We start from the raw sequence: 6,000 nt of genomic DNA, 5'->3' as shown, positions 1-6,000 counted from the left end.
ACTACAAAGGTCGTGGGATAGGTATTAAGCAAACAAGAGAGGGGGATGAGGGGCTCGTTATAAATATGAGAGAAGCCACCAGCCACAGAAACCAAGCGACAAGAGGGATTTTTTTAATTTATTTATTTTGTGCTGTTGTTCGATTTAGATTATTACTGAATATGTTATCGCTTGAACGTAATTGATTAGAAATGCAGAAGAAAAAACAACCACTTGCCGCCGGTGGGATCCGAACCCATGACCTCCGAATTACGCGTCCGGTGCTCTACCGCTGAGCTACGGCGACGGCTGTCAATTCTTCTGATTTCGGGGGTATTTATTTTTAGAAATAACCTAACCTTTAGAGTGTTCACCAGCGCCACCCACGCTCTTAAGCGGCGGACGTAGCACGTCCTGAGTTACCGCTCATGTGACGTAGAACGTCATCGAACGGCGAGAGTGGAAGCTGTGTGAGAACCCTCTTATGCTTCCTAAGGCGTCAAGGCTGCCCGAACCGAGGCCCTCGCTAAGCAATTAAGCAAACAAGAGAGGGGGATGAGGGGCTCATTATAAATATGAGAGAAGCCAACAGCCACAGAAACGAAGGGACACGAGGGATTTTTTTAATCAATTAGGTATGTCCCTTGAGAGTCACTCGCGCTGTGCATCGTCCTGATGGTGTAATGAGGCGGCCCCCAGCGGTGCGAATATGTGGGCCGTCCCAAGCGGTCGTTACTTTCCTGAGTTGCGCAGCGAATGGTCTGCTCATCACCGAATAATCGGCTCCTGTATCGACAAGAGCGGTGACTTTCCGGCCGTCGGTAACCACTTCTAAGTCGGATGTCCTGGCTCTGGAGTTACACGTTGTCCTCGGCGTCGGGTTACGGCTTCGTTGGTTATGTGAATCGTGGGTGGGTCGTGTGGTCGGAGCTTTTCTTGATGGCGGCGTAGTTTTGAAGGCGGTTTGCGTCGTGGTCGAGGTTGTTGTATGCGTCGTCGGTGTAGTAGGTGCGGCGTCTTGATACGGCGTGGTCGCTGGAGGATCTTCGTCGTTTCCTCGGCAAGCAACCTGACCTCCGCAGGTTGCTTTGTTTAGTTTCCCCTACGCGTGCTGGGGGACCTTCCTCGGACAGCCGCGGCGTTGGTGCGGCTCGGTGATGCAAAACGTGCGGTGGACGGCGACGGGGAGCGGAGATGGCTTGACGACACGTACTCCCCTCTGCGCAGGTAGTCGTCGATTTCCCGTGGTCGCTGGCCGGGGAACGGTCGTGGGGAGTCGGTGGCGAAACCACGCAGGCCGATGCGTCTGTACGGGCAGTGGCGAAGTACATGACCGGCCTCGCCGCAATGGAAGCACAGCGGGCGGTTGTTGGAAGTCCTCCAGGCGTCGCACTTTCTGGGGCTTGGGCGTCGGTCGTAGGCTGGGCGGGCGGGGGCAGGGGGACGGCGTTCGGGAACAGCTGGTTCACGTCGAAGAGGCGGAAAGCGGCTCTCGCGATGGGGCTGAGGACTGCGTAGTGCGGCAGCGTAGGTTAAGGCTGGAGCTTCAGCAGTAGGCGGAGATGACGGGGTGCCCAGCGCATGCTGCACTTCTTCACGTATGATTTCCTCAATCGTCGCGACTTGAGGCTGGTTGGAAGATGGTAGCAGGCGACGCAGCTCTTCCCGTACAATTTCGCGGATAACATCCCGCAGGTTGCCTCCGAATGCTGCGCCATCCGAGAGGGCAGTCGAGGTCACTTGGGGCTGTCGAGGAAAATGACGGGCTCGTGCTTCCAAGGTTCTCTCAATGGCGGCTGCTTCAGTGGCGAATTCAGCGACCGTCGTAGGTGGGTTGCGGGTCAGACCGCCGAAAAGTGCCTCTTTAGCACCACGCACCAAAAGCTGCACCTTCTTCTCCTCCGTCATGCCAGGATCGACACGTTGAAAAAGGCGCTTCATGTCTTCTACGTACGCGGTCACAGTCTCATTCGGGTGTTGGATGCGTGATTCTAGAAGCAGCTGAGCTCTTTGTTTGCGTACGACGCTGGTAAACGTACGCAGGAGCTGCCTCTTGAAGGTCGCCCAGGTCGTGAGAGAAGATTCGTGGTTTTCAAACCACGTTCTGGCAGGGCCGTCCAATGCAAAGTAAACGTTTCGGAACTTAGAGCTGTCGTCCCAGGCGTTCAGCGCTGCCACACGGTCGTACATGTCCAGCCAGTCTTCTACATCTTCGTGTGGTTCTCCACGAAACGTCGGTGGCTCCCGGGGCTGGCGAAGCACGACAGGCGTTGGCTGTGCACCAGGTTGCATCGTGAGGGGCATAGCTGGATAGCAGATCGGCACATCCACCAGGGGCGCGATTACGAGTCGCTCAAAATCGTCTCAATCGGAAAGTGTCTCAAAAAGTGTCTCATTTGCCCCGTTCCTATTGGTCGGTCGTGACCAGCGGCCATATTGTTTTTTTGCGTCACCGGCCGACGTCATAAAACGGGCAAAAGTGTTGACGTTGCTTACCTAATTATGCGAACCGGTTGAGACGATTTTTTTGCGACAGGAACGATTGGTCTCAAACCGCTCGAGACAGAAAATGGCGGGTTGTTTACATGGCCGGTGGCCGCGCGAGCAACGGTGTAAGAGGGTGCATGAAGACGGTTTTGACGTGCCGGACGAGTTGTTTCGACGTTTTGACATAGGAAGGAGCACAATGGCTATGCGACGAACTCGCCGTTGAACTTGGAGGTGTGCGGGTGAGTGCGCGGTCAGTGGAGCGGCAAGTCTGCGCCTTCGCCGCAGGTGGGTTTCAAGACACTGTCGGAAATGAAGTAAACGTCGGCGTAGCCCAACCGACTGCAAGTGTTTGCGGTGAGTTGCGGAGACCACTGTCAAAGTTAAGTCGCAGAAGGTGCGCGCTTTCCGGCGAGACCCCCAAGACAAGGCGGCGGCGAAGGAGGACTTCCTTCGCATAAACTTTCGGCACCGCAGTATCCCCGGCGGCGTCATCCGAGCATCATCGGAACGGAACGGCAACAACACCAACACGAATGTCAAGTGCTTAATCCGAAGCGGGCGGCATGAGTTGGTTACGAGGCGTCGTGAGCGATTGTTGGCGCAGTGACCGGGCGCGTGCCGGCTCTTAATTCCCACAGTGAGATTGCAAGCTCCCAGCAGCTGCACCGGTCTGCTCCCGTGTGTCGGCAGTTGCTGCAGTGTGATTATTCATGGTCGCCTGTATTTTCTGAACAAAAATAAATAGAACAACGCATCGCCCTTAGAGCACATTTGTCGTCGATAGCAGGCTAGGTGAGTTCGCACTGGCGAGTCGCGGAGGTCGCGCTACAGGCTTAAATCGATTTATTAAGCTCCCTCCCCGCTTTACATGTACTTCGAAAACCGTAACTAATTGACCGAAATCGGACGCCTAGAATACTAGCGCGACGTTTGCAACTCGCCAGTGTGAACTTGCCTTGAAGCTGCCTTCGCCGGTCTTCGAGCCAAGCGCTCCTTGCAAATTGATTTCGGCAGGCTCGTAGCGATCACTGCCTTAAACAGATTTTTCCGCGCACTTAAGACGTCTGCGGAGTACTTTGATTCTACGTAATGTGTAAAAAATAGGACAGCCGTCGAATCAGCTGATTTTTTTTCTGGCTGCCACGTTTACGATGGGTGAATATTTGGGTGGAGGGATAAGGCTGAATGTAGCTGAATCCTTTGAATCAGGCGGCAGATCACGCCACCTAGCCGACGCTTTTCCAGCGTCAGTGCACTCTCGCGGCAGCAGAAGTGACTGAAGAGCAAACTTAATTGCAGAACTGAGGACGCTTCTTGTTTTGCTTAATGTTGTGAGGTTTGAAACATAGTTTGTTGTGAAAATAAAACATTGTTCATTTTATTAACGGCTTGTTTACAGCAAAACGTTTGCATACGGTCCCCTATTGCGCAACTAAATGCTTCCTGGGTGGAGCCCTGCTACTAGCCGCTAAAGCCCCTAGCTAGGGACTTCACTGGCCACCGCTGATTGGTTGACTCCGCGTTCGCATCTCGCGGTGTCGTCATTTTGACGTCAGAGTCTCAAAATTGAGACGATAACTCGTAATACCGTCCCAGATGTCACGTAGTGGTGACTGCAGCCGGCGAACAGGAACACAGCGAGGATGTCTTCGAAACGAAACTTTTTATTCGGGCTGACTTGCGCCCGCAAAGAACTGAATCACTCGGCGGCGGCGTAGCAACAAGCGTACTCGGCGGTCGTCGGACAGAATGCCCGCCGTTGTCGGCGGTGCTCCTTTTAAAGCTGATAGCGAGCATTCGAGATAAAGCTTAGGAAGCTACTAGAACCTTCTGGAACAAACTATAAAACGGCTCCGTCCGGTTGAGATCAATCGAGATAATTCTGGGCGCGTCTTGCGTCACAAACGAAGCGATAAAGGGGCGTGCCGGCAGCCTTAAAGCATGAACAAATAAAAACAACAAACAAACGCTACAAAGATTCGCGGCAGTATGGTCGCCAAGAAAATAAAAATAAGCAGAATATAAACTCCCAGAAACAGTAGTTCTGGGATGATTGTGTTACCAGTCAATGACAGGCAGGTTGAAGTCCCCCCCCCCCCAACAAAATGTGGTCACATTTAATGGTATCGACGAGCTGCCACAGTTTGACAATCTGTTCTTAGGTTTCATTCGGAGGCCGGTAGTATGACCCAGGGCTAGCGTTTTGCCATTTGCTAAGCGTAATTTACAAAAAACACTCAACCTAAGTAGCGCTGCAATCCAATAATACACATGGTATACCGCGGCATACCAGAACAAACACCCCGCATCCTCTTGCCTTTCTATCGCGCCGAAAGCTGTGATACCCATCGGGAAAAACTTCCGAGTCCAATACAGAACAATCAAGCCACGACTCCGTGTCCAGTATTCTCACTGGTTGCACCGAATTGCATCAGTAAGAAGAAATCTTCAACTTTGTTCGTTATACTTCTGCAATTGATTAGCATAAAGCGGCCGAACGGCTGTCTGCAAACTAATCGGTCATATCTGAACCACGCCCCCTGAGGCGCTCTCTACCTGATATCGTTTATCATCTAGGTGCAACGTTTCACATCTTAATATCGATTTCTTTTCCCTCTCGAGATCCGCCGCCGCCGAATGTAAGCCTGGGTCGCTGGTCGAGTCCCACAATTTCTATCTTTTCTCACGAGTAGAACGTACGAAATCTTCTGATATGTTGTTTTTTGTACCTTTCAATTTATATGCTTTAAGCAGCACTGCCTGACGTGCCTTACACGAAGGAAACTTCAGAGGTATCGGAAGCTTTTTCTCAACATGGTAGGTCCCTATTCTATGTGCATGCTCGATGTTAACACTGGTTAGTCCAAAGGAATCCTTACATAAATCAGCAGTTAGCTGCTCTGGCTCTGTCACTGTCACATCTGCTACCGAGAGAACGAAACAGTAAAAGAACAGGTTGCACCTTCTCTCTCTGTTTTCAAGGTTAGCCACTCTTTCTTCAGTTCTCGTCAACGTTTCATGCATCTGTGTTGCTGCTCCTCAACTGCGGTTACAGCCACGCCCATAGCATCAATGTTTGGAAGTGCTATCTCCATAGACAAAAGACGTGTTTTAGGGTCACTTACATCAAGTGTAAATTGGTTTTGTGTAGCTTCAAGAGATGTTAACTTTGACAACATAACCTTCTGACCCTCTAGCAGATCTGTTGGTTCGTTTCCTGGTCCCGGGTTCAATTCAGTGTCACCAGCACATAACAGAAGTAACAAATAAAACGAAGCACTGCGTAACAGAGCAAAATGTCGCTTCACGTGCACACGCTTCGACCGCACTGGTCTTAGCGTCCGAGTAACAGCTGCAGAAAAAACAATATAGGGTGGAACCGGCAGTAGAAAATATGGTTTTTTAAGAGCACGGTAGAAAGAACCAAACTTCATAAGCAGCAGCAAGTGCGTGAATGCCACCGTCATGTTGATGGTTCCACGTCCCGCTGACCAATTGCCGCTCCGATGAATTTGTAGCTGAATTTTCCCC

This window comes from Amblyomma mixtum, chromosome 8 (assembly GCF_055824585.1).
Source record: "Amblyomma mixtum isolate Tamu chromosome 8, ASM5582458v1, whole genome shotgun sequence".
Lineage (NCBI taxonomy): Eukaryota > Metazoa > Arthropoda > Arachnida > Ixodida > Ixodidae > Amblyomma > Amblyomma mixtum.
Note: the sequence above shows the minus strand (reverse complement) of the source record.